Source organism: Physella acuta, unplaced genomic scaffold (genome assembly GCF_028476545.2).
Source record: "Physella acuta isolate Inbredline_101_S28 unplaced genomic scaffold, ASM2847654v3 ptg000521l, whole genome shotgun sequence".
Lineage (NCBI taxonomy): Eukaryota > Metazoa > Mollusca > Gastropoda > Physidae > Physella > Physella acuta.
Window position 1 is genome coordinate 1,572 of NW_026732040.1, and position 15,706 is coordinate 17,277.

At 39.0% G+C, this 15,706-nt stretch overlaps 1 non-coding gene across 1 annotated transcript; it reads left to right on the forward strand.

The window, feature by feature from the left end:
- The first annotated feature begins 13,723 nt into the window (after positions 1-13,723).
- On the forward strand, positions 13,724-13,805 carry Trnas-uga (transfer RNA serine (anticodon UGA)). Its single transcript has one exon. It is a non-coding gene; the product is annotated as a tRNA-Ser (tRNA).
- Positions 13,806-15,706: the final 1,901 nt, after the last annotated feature.

Here is a 15,706-nt window from a genome sequence, read left to right on the forward strand (position 1 = left end):
TGATTCTTGTGGTATTAAGGTATCGAATTATATTGACTGTTAAAGTGTAGTAGTAGGTCCAGTGAAATTGTTGTTGATTGGAAGTACCGTTTGTAGAGTTTGGTTAAGTTAAACGAGTTGGTGTCGTAGTTCTGGAGCATAGAGTCTAATTATGTTTATGTATCGAAGTTTGATATGTGTTGTGAACAGTGGCGTAGCCAGGCTCGTCTCAAGGGGGGGGGTTTCCAATTTTTACCCGGGGACAAACTTTCGATTTGCACCCCCCCCCCCTCAAAATTTCGATTTGCACCCCCCGCTCTTAATGTATTAATAAATATTAAATATGATTAAATTTATAATTTATAAGTAGTCGTAAACTTTGTTTTAAATTATATTTTTAAAAATATTTAATCAATAATTCTAAAATGTTTAAAAACAGTTACCCGTGTTTGATTTTTGAAAGACATCCCTTTTTAGGGGATACAAAATTTGATATTATGAAACTTTTTCCGGTGGTAAAAATTAAGTGTCATCGAAGTTGAATAGAAGTATGCTATAATAAAGCTACCATTTTTAGAATTTTAAACAAAACATACAGTTAAGTATTTAATAGGTAAAATATATTGTTTTTACAATGTTTCATAATTAATATAAAAGATTTGTTATAATTATTACATAATGAAATTTAGAGCGTTTTATTGTGTTTTTTAAGCTTGTCTTAGTTACACTTGATTAATTTAGCAATTCTTGTGAAAGTTATTTCCCTTGAATAAAATTTTGTTATTTGGATTTTCAAATGGGAGATAATTCGTTGCTTAACTTTCATTTCAAATTCCTGCACCTCAGGTTGACCGCTTACATATAAATACTGCTTTAAGTTATTATTTGTTACTTTAAAAATATATATAGAGCTTAAGTTCTAAACAAAATGGTTTGGTTTTTTTTTAGCATTATAAAGTTGAAAAACAAATACATCAGTAGCCGTTGTAGATTGCAATAGTTAATGTTTGTAGACATACAGTCGTAGTCGTAAATTAAAAATCTAATTAATTGTCTTTTCATATTTTTCACCCTCTCCTAAAAGATTAATATATAACAATTTAGGCTGGAATCTATAACATTTATAACCTTTTATTTTTCAAAAAAAATCGTTACATATTCACACAATATAGAAATTTTACAATTATGACTAAAAACAGTCAAGCTTAAAACAAGTAAGTTCCGTTTTAGAACTCACCTTGGGAGGATTGCAGAGAGTCGAACACTACAAGAACTTTTTTTCCGAGTTTTTTTGTCTAGACTTTTTCCCCCCTGGAGGGGGGGGGGGAGGGGAAGCACTTAACATTTTCTAAGGGGGGGGGGGGGGGTAAGTCGTAAAGTACAAAGTAGAAACGTGGACTTAGAAACAATTTCAATAAAATGTGATTACGCTTGCAAACTGGAATTGGAGGAATTAGTGCAAACGTTTGCAACGAAGGAGGCAAGTAAAATTTGATTTTGATGTATACATTTAACGTTTATGCAATTGATAATAAATTATATATGTCACTTTTAATGAATTGTTTTCTTATACATATGTTAAGTAATTAATTTGTGTAAAAAGGGGCGTTTTAATAAGTTTTGCCTAGGGCGATAAATAATCTGACGCCGGCAATGGTTATGCGCCATTGAGGCCATTGACTCCGGTTTCAGCCTGCTTTTCTTTTTGGATTTGCTTCCATAGCCTTTGTCCAACCAAGAATAAACTACAAGGCAGCAGTTGTTTTGATTTTGGAGTTGTCTCTGCTAGAAGAGTGTCTGTCCCCACGAAAAGAAAAACTTCTTACTCAGCACAAACCCTTGAAACGCCCCTTTTCAAGATTATTTAAATAACGATCTTTTTTAAGAAAAAAATACAATCGAGTAAATCTTACCGTTTCCCGCTTGACCCCAGCTATATAAGGTAAAAAAAACCTATTAAGGAATCAGTTAATTAGAAACATTTTTATCGTATGTTCGGCTTAACTGCCCGGGCCGCATTCCAACAGGACTTGTTGCTCCGTGTGGCCAATAGGAAATAAGGTTAAACCAACGACCTTGGGGAACCGAAGCAAATGTCTTTAGGAAATTAAAACAGGATAGAATTAAAAGACATCGATGTAGGATTAGCCTGGGTTGGGGGTAAAGTTCAAAGGTGAGCTCGTATATACAGTAGGGGTAAAAAAAAAAGAGAGAGTGATTTCCCTTTATAGATGTTTTTTTTTTTTAGCGTGTGGCGCATTGAAACGTACAATGTGCTTTTGGTGAGATCGATTTGAAATTTAATTTTGGCAGTAGTTGGCTTAAAAAAAAAAATGACGTCTTACCGAGAAAGGCTCAAAGAATGTCTGTGTTAGTAGTAAGAAGGGTGCGCTTCGTGAAAACATCGGCTTGTGCTTTTTATTTAGACTCCCCCCCTCCTCGCAATAGCAGCGCCCCCCCCCCCATCGGGATTAACACCCAACTGTTATTACACTTCAAAACATGAAAGGATACCTGTAAAATAATGTCGGTGCTCCTTAAACACCACACCCATTTACTAAAATAATTTTATTTAAAAAATTAATTTTAAATATGTATTTATTCAAAAGACTAAATAGTGTTACCTTTTATTAAATTAGCAAATCGTGATAGGAATTTACCTCCCCCCCCCCCCCCCCCACACGGTTAAACGCCTTTGGGACGTATCGTAGATAGGCTCCCTGTCCTAGCTATCTGTATCTGTGATCTTCACACAAAACCACAGCAACACCACCCCAGAGGTATATCTGTCTACTTGTCAATCTGCCTAGTTCAGATAGTCAAATCTGTTTGGTTGCTATAGGGCTGGTAAGTAGGTCACCAACCAGTTCTCATGCAGGTTTTATTGAGCCGTAGAACTGGTTAGTGACCTACTTACCAGCCCTATAGTAACATCTCACCACACATGGTAAAAGTAATGAATGCTAAGCTTTATTGCTCCATTTTCTTGGCCAATTGTAACTAAATGTATAAGTAGTTAGTAATAATCATTAATTATTCTAATTGATCTCTTTTATTTTGGGGTTAATTCGAACCATGCGTTACACAGTGCGACAAGGTAGTTAAAAAATCAAGGAACATACTTCAAATTCGGAAAGAACAAAACATATTTTAAAATAAAAATGAATGAAACAATTAAAACGAGAAAGAATATAACTTAAATAAGAGGGCGTATAATTTGGCATACATAAAACAGAATATACTTGGGAGGAACATGCATAATACTTGACGTAATATACATTATACTTGTGGGAACATGCATAATACTTGACGTAATATACATTATACTTAGGAGAAACACAGAACGAGACGGAACATAAATTAGACTGTACGTTCAACATTAGAATCGGGGAACATTTATTGGAACGAACGGGAACACACATCATACTTGGGGAAACACAATAACGAGAGTGACGACATACAAGACGGAGAAACATACATCAGAAAGAGAATAAACATACATTAGACCTGGCCGAACATACAGCCAACGATAGAGAACAAATACAATACCGAGTGGGAATACATATGAGACGTGAACAAAAAAAAACATACAGTAGAAAAAGGGGGATCATACATTATGTTTGGAGGAACATAAATTATTTTGGAGGAACATACATTAAACGATAGTGAACATACCCGAGAACAAGAGGGAACACAGAACAAACCATAACGTTAGAAAGAACACTAACTCCCCCACAACCAGATTTTCAAGGGCAATAATCCATACCCCCCCCCCTCCCTTCACTATCTCCCCTGACTAAAGGGAGGAAATTGGTGGCGACTCTCAGGCCCGTAAATCAGGCAGACGTTCATTGAATAAGCTGGCCGTGGACTATTTACTGACCCCCTCCCCACCCAACTGGTCAGACGGTTCCAGAGCTGGTCAGCAGTTAACCTGCATGAGGCATCCAGCGGTCAATAGGACCAGGGTCTAATGTGTCTTATTGAGTTTTTTCGTTTTTCTTCCCTCCCTTGAATACAGATGATAAATAAATCACGTGATCAAACAGACAGGCAGTGAGTGAGTGAGGGGGTGGGGGAGAGAGAGTAGGTGGACTAATGGGAAGGGAGGGAATGTCAAAACAAGGGGAATGTATATGAAACAAATGGATTGATCTTCTAATGTAGGACACGGAAAATGGAACAAGAGAAGGGAGAGTATATCCAAACAAGGAGAATTGGAAATTAGGTCAGAGAGAGTGAGATAGAGAGAGAGAGAGAGAGAGATGGAGATATATATATATATAGAGAGAGAGACTGAAAGAGAGGGCGTTCAATTAATCTTGGTAGAAGTAGCAGTAGTGACGTAAGATGTTGAGGGGGCTGAAAACTGACGACGAAGATCAAAATATGGATGGGTTGGCGATGACAATGACAACGGCAACGATGATGATGATAAAGGTAATTATGATGATGATGATCATTTGATGTTGGGGATAATGATAATAATAATGATAATGATTATGATAATGATAACGATGACAATAAAGAGAACGAAGATGATGATGATGATGATAATGATGATCATGCTCATCATCTTCATCATCATTATCATCATCAAGATCATGACGCCGTTGATAATAATGGTAATGATGATGACGATGATGACGATAACAATTAAATCTTCTCTGTTTACGCAGATATCATCAGGGTTAACGGATATAACAAAGCAACTGTATTGTGTGGATTGGGAATGCATATTTAAAAAATGACTCACAAATGACGGGGGACAAAATCGCATCTTCTATTTCCATAACTATTTTTTCCCTTTTAAAATCCAATGCGAGATTTTTATAGTTAATCTCTCGATTGCCTTCCGCCGTCTATATTTCTCTTCCTCTCACAGATAAATATCAAACTATTAACTGAGCAATGCATGCCTCTGTCCGTCTCTAAAAAAAACAAATGATTCTTTCTATTGGACACTTAAAATACCCGTCAACTACTTCCGCTTGAGATGATATCACTGCAAACAAAGGGAGACAAACACCGGCCCCCACACTTGCTCACATACGCGCAGATTTACCGCCCTTTAGGGACCTGCTTTCCTCCCTTGCAAGCGGCGGTCCATTTCGACGCTTCCGTTGTTCGCATCCCAATTCCTCGCGCGGACCGCCGGGAGAGTTTAATAGTCAGGTTTATGAGCGACCTGGAGAGCTAGGCTGGACAAATGAGATTTCTGACATTCTCTTAGGCTTGGAGTTCCCCTAATCTGATGATTGCAGATCGAACCAATTACCCCGCCCAGATCCAGTTGTTGACGTGGTATACAAGATGAAGGGAATTCCCGATTTTATTCTATTTTTATAGTTATACACATAAACTAGTCACATTTTTTTTTGTTTAAGGGTTGTTTTTATTTTTCATGACGGAAAGTAATGAGAGGAGTAAAAATGATTAGTTATCGAAATCTCACATAAATCTTCACATAAATAATATTTTATCATTAAAAACATGATTTAAAATGAAAGGTGATTAATTTAGATAATAAAATTTTCCATCCGCCCGCGACTTCTTATGTGCAGTTTATTAATGCCTAGAAAGGCTGAGAAAGAAAAGTAAACAAACGACGATTAAGAATTAATCGAAAACAAAAAAATAAAATAAAAAAAATAAATAAAAAAAAATAAAAAAATAAAACAAACATTAAATGCATATATCAAGCACATTTAACTATCTATACTCGCAGTAAATATTTATCTTGTTTCGGGTTATTGTGTGGTCGATCAGTTTTGTGAAATCTTTTTGTCCATTCAGTCCGTACAATACACATGAAAATTACTACAGGCGGGGGAAGAAAATAGGGCGTTAGGGTAGGTGTAGGAATACATAGCGATGGTACATACAGGCTGTTAAAGTAAAGTTCCCCTGTCAGACCTTGGGCAGATGAAGTAGAGTTCATATGTTTCTTGACCTCGGCACACCCACGAATGGCGTGGACTGAACGTTCCCTCGAATGGGAAATACTGTGTGTACAACATGTGTTTTATGTGCGTGGTGTTCTGAACGTGTTACACAAGGATATATGTATTTTACAAAATGACTGCCAGGCAGTTCAAATTGACTGCTCGGTCGCGCAACCGCGCAGAGGGAACACAGGCTCTATGCCCAGTCACTATTACTTACCCAAACGAGAGTCAGGTAACTATGATATAGGCTCTTGTGTTATAATAATTGACGCCCCTCCTTAACCAACCTCTACTAAAAAAATCTATTTAAAAGTAAGTTACACTTTCTGACCTGGTGGTCTATCCATTTGACAGATGAAATAGATCCCGTCTGTTTCTATGACCTCGGCATATATATCTGTAATGTAGTCATCTACATGCAAAGCGACCTTTATTTTACTAAATTTAGTCCGGCACCCATCAGAGTTGCCATGTTCTTCCGACATGAGTCTGAGGTCCTTGCTAGAAATTTTTAGGTCAACAGTCATGCACTCTACCGCCCGAGCAAGAAGTCTCTAAAAATCTTTTAACAAACTCTATTTGATGTACAGCAGACGACATTAGAATGTTTGATATATTTTTTTATTACTAAACTTAAAAACATTTATTTTATATATTTTTACCCCAAACATGAAAGCGTAAGTTGATGAATCCAGTCAATGTAAAATGCAAGTATTTTGTATTCATTGTAATCCAATGGTTCTGGTCATAAGGCGAAGAATGTACAACGAAAAAGAATAGAATCTATACTGGTTAGATATATTGAGAAAACTTCGGAATTCAGTCAGTAAACAGGGAGGGGCGAAAAAAAAAGGAGAGGGGGGGGGGGTTAAACTTCTATTTAAAAATGTATGACATCATTTGTCGAAGCTGCCAAAATCGCTGTCCCGGCTTAATTAATTTCTTTTTTTTTTCAAATTTAAAAAGAAAACCTTTTTGTTTTATTGTTTGAAGCAGTGAAATAAGAATTGAGGGCAGAAATAGAAAATGGGAGAGAGGAAAGGAAAAAAAAAACAGGAGGAATAAATGAAAAATAATGCTCTAATGTGAAATATTTTTTGAGAGTGCCATTCGTCCTGACTCTCCCCCCGCGTCCTCATCTTTCATTATCACCCCGAAACATGCCTAGTTCCGACAATTTTTTGTCTCCCCTGAAATGTAATATGACACCCGGATTCATTTAAAAACTTTTTTTTTGTTTTAGGAAAAAAAATGTGCAGTAATATTTGAAAATGTTGTGATACTAAAAGCATGTTAATTACATTTTTTTTAGAGATTTAAGAGAAATTAGTTACTTTGTTGAAACGCAAAGAGATTGATTTTTAAGTTCAAAAGTAATTAAGTCACCATTTTATTTTTAAATACTAGAGTGCTCTCCCATATTTAGTTTTTTAATATTATCTCCCTTATTAGCGCGAATAAAAAAAAAAGAAGTGGGTAATGGAAACGCTGAAATGAACTCAGCAACCCTCGTGTGTTGTGTGTGTTTTTTTTGCGTGAATCATTCGCGTCGTGTCGAGTGAGCCCAATTCGTGAGGTGAAACAGCAAGTCGTGAGTTGATGACGTGGAGGGGAAGGGGAGGGAGGAGGTCATTAGGCGTTTGCGCATATGGTGTATTTCTTCATATCCTTTTGATAGCACCCGCCCTAATTGGACCCAAAGGGAGAGAAGTCGTCGGTGACGAACCGGAAGCAAAAAAGTTAGCCAGAAATGAGCAAACAGGTTTTTTTTAAAAAAAAGTTCCAGAAATTTCTAGATCAACTTTTTTCAATGTACAAAAATAAAATGTTGACCAATTTACAATATGGAAAATGAAAAACAGTAATAAAGCTGCAGAATAGAACTTTTTTACATCTTTATATGACCACCCTTTCTTCGCTTGACTTTGCAAAAAAAAAAAAAAAAAAAAAAAAAAAAATAAAAAAAAAGGCCTAATATAAAAATATAGAAAATAGTAAAAATGCCGCTGGTATAGATCCTTACCAAAGCACCTCTTGGTTGGATGATAGAGTAAGAGTGCTAACAGGATAATTTCTTGATTCGAAAGAGAGTAAGCATGCGCAGGGCACACATGAGTTCACTCAGCTGTGGTGGGTACCTTAGTATTGGCTAGGCAAAGTGTAGATGACTGCACATAGTGCTGACCATATTATCTCTTTACAGATGTCACAAAACATGTAGGCTCTACTTCATCTGACATGTGGGTCTCCAAAAGATTAAGTTAACTAAACGCCTCTGATTTAGTTCATGTTTGAGTTTCAAAACACTTGTTCACTTTTATTAGTGTTGTGTGTTATGGAATACCATACCTTACTAATATCACTCCATGTTTTCATGCTAAGTTAAGAACAAAACAAGTTTGTTCGGTAATGGGGAAGTCAAGAGCTCGCTAGACTAGTGGGCTACTGGCCAAAACAGAGATATTTCTGACCATTGTCTGTCGGTCAGTTGCTATCGGGTAGGTCTTCCGTTGGCCATTCGAGCTATGTGTGATCCTCTGTCGGTCAGTTTCGCTTATACGCGATCGTCCTTTGGGCAGTTGGCTCATGGGCGATCGTGCTTCGGTCAGTTTCGCTTATAGGCTATCGTCAGTCGGCTAATTGGCTTGTGTTAAGTAAGGCGTAAGATGTCGGACAATCGTTATACGGACAGTTAGATTTTGTGAAATTGACGGGCGGAAATTCGGATTCCGGCCAGTCAAAGAACAAATGGATTTCGGACAATTGACCAAACAACCGATGTATTCTTGACAACCGCTTGACGAACTTTGTATCGGAAAAAAATAAGATCAGACAATTGCTCTCAGGCAATTACTATCAGGCAATTACTATCAGAAAATGCAATCAAACAATCGCAAGCAGGCAATCGCTATCAGAAAATACTATCAGGCAATTACTATTAAGCAATCACTATCAGAAAATGAAATCAGGCAATCACTATCAGGCAATTACTATCAGGCAATCGCTATCAGGCAAACCTTATTAGGCAACCACTATTAGGCAACCACTATCAGACAATCACTATCAGGCAATTACTATACGGCAATCACGATCAGGCAATCGCTATCAGGCAATTGTTATCAGGCAATTACTATCAGGTAATTACTATCAGGCAATCGCTATCAGGCAACCGCACAAAACCCGACCCCCACCCCTAGTGTCAAAATTTGCCGGCTTGCAATACTTTATAGCCCCTCCTTCAGGAATCGTCTTTCTAATGGGGGCAATTAAATCCTCTCTAAGCGATTTCCATTTCTGAAACCCATTAAAAGGGAATTTCCGAAAAAAAAAATATATTCGCGTTATCTTTACAAGATCCATTTCGAATGAATATGACGTTTAATGTCATTGCCCCTCTCCTTGCTTTCCCCACCTCATCCATTTTGTATAGGATCTAGCTTTAGCTATTCAGACTTGGCTAAACAAATGTGGTTCAGCAGACGTTGTAGTATAATATTCCGCAGGTGCGTAATAATAGGGTATAAGATAATTGGGATAGCAAACAAAAAATGTATTTTACGCTGTAAAAATATTATACTTATTATTAAGTATGATTTGTCTTAGAGCAAGGAATATGAGCTTTTCTGATGAATACCGAGGTGGTTTTTTCTTAGAACCACTGTTCAGGTTAAATTTTCGGGTTTTTGCGAAACTGTCAATAAACCTATACACACATACCAAACTACGTTTAATACTATCTAAGTATGTGTAGACGAAATGTCCATACCCACAGTGGCTCTAATATCTCATTTCTTTTGCCGCTCTCCATTTCTCGCCTCAATTTCTATCTGCTCCGTTTTATTTCTCTCTGTTTTCCTCTAGAACTATTTCTTACTCTCTATTTGCTAACTCGTTTTCTATACGTCCATTGCTATTTCTTTCTGCTCTCTTTCTTTTCTCTCTCTCTGTATCTCCCTCTCTCTCTTTCTTGCTTTCCCTCTACTTATCTCTCATCTCCATCCTGTCTCTTTAGCTCTTACTCCCTATTTTTCTATTTTTGTTTTACTTGTTTTATATCACTATTTATGTCTCTCTTTCTTTCATTTCTTGACAGCCTCTCTCTTTCATTCTGGCGTTCTTTGTTCTCTCTCTCTCTCTCTCTCTCTCCCCCCCCCTGCTTTCCGCCACTCACAGAAGTGCACTTGTTTTATTGACCTTTGACCCTCTTGCAGCTGGTCTCACAACATTCCCATAGGCGAGCCCGCCGTGTGTGACGCAACAGGAGATTAATCGTTGGTCGGCAGATCGATAATCCCGTCACAGACAGCCAATACATCCATCCAGGGGTGGGGGGGGGGGGGGAGGGGGAGGGGGAGGGGGAGGCGAGGTGCCCACTTAAATCTAGAAGCTTATGTAAGAGTTCGTTAAAATAGCGTTCAAATTTTGTTACGTAAATGGCCGTTAAGTAGATATGGATGTTGTAATATATAGAGATGCTAAAGTGTTTGTAAGAGGTCGCCTATTTTAAACGATTTTTAAACTGCTTTCCTTAGCGATCCTTCAGTGGACGTTTAGTTAGAAGCTATTTAATGTATATATATATATATATATATATATATATACATATATATATATATATATATATATATATATATATATATATATATATATGCATATGTAGGATAATTTATCATAAGAAATGTTTTTGGTCGACCAAGATTCCTCGATTAAAAACCAGTTACCTCTGATTTTATAGCCCGCTTTTGAAGCATTATCATATTGACGAATAACAAAAATAACACTACTACCACTACTACTACTACTACTACTACTACTACTACTACTACTACTACTACTACTACTACTACTACTACTACTACTACTACTAATACTACTACTACTATTACTAATACTACTACTACTACTAATAATAATATTTAAATGATAAGCCCCCTCACATTTTGACTTTAAAAAAATGATGCATTATATTTTTCCGGAATGGTGTTATGCAAAATACATGTCAAATTCTAGAGACATCAACGATCGAGTGTAAAACCGCAGTTTAATTTCGCGCCGTGGGTCAAGAAAATAGGTCAAACCTTGGACGTTGGTGATAAAAGAGTTAAAGAATGGATCGTTTGACCCTTTCCCCCTCCACCCCCACCCCTGGTCATCACCCCTCACACAGCCTCGGTCGTCCACTTAGCCTTTAAGACTGTGTGATGAATCGCCGCTGTGACGCTAGGTCAAGGAAATTTCAACTCTGACCTCAGCGGGCTTCCATAGTTTTTGTTCACCGAATGGCTACCTCCATGACAAATGGGTGCGTCTGTCACTGAAATGGGGGAACAGGACATTTCCCCCCTGTCAATTACCCCCCGGATATTTCCCCCCCGACATTACCCCCCAGAGTAATTACCCCCCCTGTCAATTACCCCCCTGTCAATTACCCCCCGCCCAGTAGGACATTACCCCCCCCCCCCCCGGACAGGGTTAGAGTTAGGGTTAGGGTTAGGGTTACGTTTTAGGGCTAGGGTTAGGGTTAGGGTTAATGTTAGGGTTAGGGTTAGAGTTAGGGTTAGGGTTAGGGTTAGGGTTAAGGTTAGGGTTAGGGTTAGGGTTAGGGCTAGGGCTAGGGTTAGGGTTAAGATTAGGGCTAGGGTTAGGGTTAGAGTTAGAGCTAGGGTTACGGTTAGGGTTAAAGCTAGTTTTAGGGTTAGGGTTGTGTCTAGCTTTGGTTTTGGTTTTGTGTGAAGGTTTAGGCTAAGGTGGATGCTTAGGTTTTGGTATTTTTCTTAAGGTTTGGATTAAAGTAGTATATAGGGACAGTGGCGTAGCGAGGTCGGGTGTCACCAGGGGCGGCACTTAATAGTGTCACCCCCCCCAGAGACATAGAGACCCTTCCAAGGGACAAACTTTCAAACTTTCGATTTGAACCCCCCCCTCAAGTTTTCGATTTGCACCCCCCCTCAAACTTACGATTTGCACCCCCCTCGAGTTTTTCTCTATATATTTTGCTATTTTTTGCCTTGGTGTCACCCCCCTTAATGGTGTCACCCGGTGCGGTCCGCTGCCCCCGCCCCCCCCTCGCTACGCCCCTGTATAGGGATAAAATCCTAGTTAGAGTTAGGATTTTAACTTGAGAGGAGGGGGGTAATTCCCCGGGGGGGTAATTGACAGGGGGGTAATTGACAGGGGGGTAATTGCACCGGGGGGTAAATACGGGGGGGAAATGTCCGGGGGGGAAATATCCAGGGGGGTAATGTCCTGTAGCCCTGAAATGGTAGCATGCGGTGAAAGGTACACATCTGTAACCATTCAACGTCATTCTATTAAGGGTAGTAATTAGAGCTAAAGGAGAAGAGGCGACAAAATTGTTTTGCGCTCAAAAACATAAACATAATTACTCTTGAAATGTATGGAAAAAGGAGTTAAGTACGTGTTACTTGCAAGTGTGAGCAGAGTTTCTTCCAGGCATCTCTTCGGCGCCCCCCCCCCCCTTCCATCACCGAAAAAACGCAACCGCCCACCCTAGAAACAATTTGGATTTTATATTGAAAACATACTTTTACTAGTGTCCGCCCACCCCCCTCGGAAAATGTTGTCCGCCCCCCTCCCCCGAAAATATCAAGCCTCCCCCCCTCCGGGAAAAGAGTCTGGAAGAAACACTGAGTGTGAGTATTTGTGTTCATGGGTGTTCAGATGTGTTCGGGGGTTACATACATGTTTATTGGTGTTCAGAAATGTTAAATTGTGTTAATGGGTGTTCTTCTCTTGGTATTCATTGGTGTTTATGGATGTTCAGGTGAATGTTACACATAGATCCATAATACAATTCACACACCCTAGGCTAGAAAGTTGTGGCGTTTGTGGCGGTGTGCTAGGAGGGGTGGGGGTGTTGAGGACAGTAAGACATGTGACTTAGCTGATTTAGCTGGTTAAGCTCATGGTTGCTGGACCGGAAATTCTCGAGTTTTGAGGCTCAATAGATGCGGACTCCAAAATCAAATAACACTTGCAGTGTAGTTTGTTCTTGGTTTGACAAAGGCTATGGAAGCTAATCCAGAAAAAAGCAGACTGAAATACGTCAACGACGTATATGGCTTACAACAAGTTGACGTGTAATACTAAATTGTGTTGGAGGGAATCATTTGCAACACCAAAATTAAGAACGCAGAAGAAGAAAGTGGTGGGACGAGATTTGGGACGCCTAAGTCAGATGGTAGAGCTCACGAGGTCGGATGGTAGAGCTCACGAGGTCAGATCTAGGACTTGAGTCTGTAGGACATCCATGAGTCCACCCAGCATCGTACCTGGTTCACTTTAGGCAAACAAAGGCTAAATGGCATTGTGCTTACCGCACTATGACCTTGTAAGTCAAGGTCATTAAAACTAATGTACTCTATTAGGGAATAAGATTATACTAAATTCGTATTTCCTAAATAATTATGATTAAAAAAACTATTTCTGTATTCTTAGAATAATTTTTATTTGAAATCGGTGAGCGGAACGTCATGGTGATATAGAAGTTGAGAGAATCTTTCTTGTTGGTGAGTTAGTTGTGTCAGGGTTTACATGAGTAAAACCGCATCGATCAATTCAATTCTAGACGATACTTTAGCTAACAGCTAACAGACCCACAGAAATGTGTCACATCCGGTAGTATCGATACTGACGCATAAGCGGTATCGATCCTGAGAAAAGTATAAGCAAAAGGGTTTAATCAATGGTGGTTACATCAATAGGTGTAAGGGATTTACCTCAGCTGTAGCCGTTATTTTCTGATACTTAAAGAAATTTATATGAAGAGTTTATAAGTCGTCGTGGCCGAGTGGTTAAGGCGATGGACTTGAAATCCATTGGGATCTTCCCGCGTAGGTTCGAATCCTGCCGACGACGAATTTTTTATAAATTAAAAACGTCTACTTTTATTACCAACAATTATATTAGAATTGTATTTGTTTTTCACGATACATTATTTAAGATCATACAATGTGACTTGAGCCAAGTGACTTTAAAACATCAAGGCTGGTTTTGCAGTCATTAGCCTGGCCAAAAGTCATATCCGCAAGAGAGAAAGAACAAAAAAATCCTACCGGCAAGGGAGGGAATCAACCATAAAAGAAGGGGAGAGCAGAATTGTAACACACGATGACTGATGATGACGTCTCGACTCCATCTTCATCTGTCACGTGACAACCCAGGCTAGCGCCCGCGTCTCTATACCCCAACCGCCCCCATCCCCATTATTTTTTCCCCTCTCTTTCGCAAGTAAAGGGAGACCATCCATCAAATATGAATAAGCGAGCGAATGCTCGGCTTAAGTCCCCTTACGTCGCGGCGTAAACTCCAAACCTCGGGCGAACGCCCAGGAGGTCAGTTAATGCAATATGCGTTCATTAATTGGGTAACCACCGGCCGGTTCGTGCAGCGGTCACGCGCTGTTATTGCCCGCCGGCTGCTAAGACCCGGTTATGGCCCTTGATGATGCTTATCGCAAAATGAAAAGTTATCTTAATTGCCTTCTTAACGCGGGGAGTTATTGGCCGTTTACTCAAGCTGTCGTACACAGTCGAGACACGATCAGAACTTCACGAAAAAAAAATGGCGTCGTTTCCGGTGCAATGGTCTAATTTGCATATAATGTTAATCAAATGTTTTTAATAAAAAATGACAATTTTCCAGATTGTATTTTAAATAGAAAAGAATGTATTTAATTAAGTTTGTAGGGCGTGGTATCAATAGCCGTAAACAACGACAACCAATGCTTAATTGTCGAAGCGTGCATGTTTTTGTGTTTGTGTTTGTGCGTGTGTATGTATGTGTATGCGTGCCTCACACACGTAATTTAAAGCGTCAGTTTGTCATACCCTTTTGTTCGGTTTAGCAATACAGTTGTCCGTATCACAACCGGGGCAGATTTACTACAATAATATTTCTTTCTCTCATGTACTTTCATTTAAAACATAATTTACATTAAAACGACGCGAACCAGAGGCGTAGCAACCCATTTCGGCGCTCGGGGCAAAATATCAATTTTGCGCCCCCCACCCCATATTTATATATTTATTCAAGTTAACGAAAAAGGATCCCCCCCTCCCCCCGACCAAACAAACATCTGTCACCGTTAATAGTTTTTTTACGTATCACACAAGCAAAGAAGAAAGCCGACTGTAGAGCCAAGTAGCTTTCTATTTTTATTAAATTTGACTGTAATGCAGCTCGGAATAAGTTTTTATTTTATGTTTCTACCTTCTTTGGCGCCCCCTTAGGGTCGGCGCCCGGGGCGGGCGCCGCACCCGTCCTACCCTGGCTACGCCTCTGAAACGAACTGGAAGTTAAAGTAACTAACTAATTGGTCATGTCTAGTTGTCTAGCCATATCAGACTGAAGTCATAATAAAAAAATAATGTATTTATGTAAAACACATATTTGCTCAAACATCTAATTACAAATTTTAACATGAATATTACGGCCTATGTATCTATCCAGAGTTTCTTCTAGGCATCGTTTCGGGGGGGAGGGGGGGGGGGGTGTATCTATCTATGCATAAATAAAAAAAATATCTGTTTTAACTACACCTTTCATCCGATCACCATGAAACTTTGGGAAGTCGTTGACATTACTATTCGGGAGATTTCCGCGATAAAGTATTTTTTTTTTTCAGAGTATGTTGCCGGCTAGTATTTTGTTGTTTAGGACTTGATCGCAGCAGCGCGGGACGGGTACGCTAGGAAAGTATAATATCTAGAATGCTAAACTATTCGCATATATGTGTTGGCTTGCATGAGGTGTGTTTA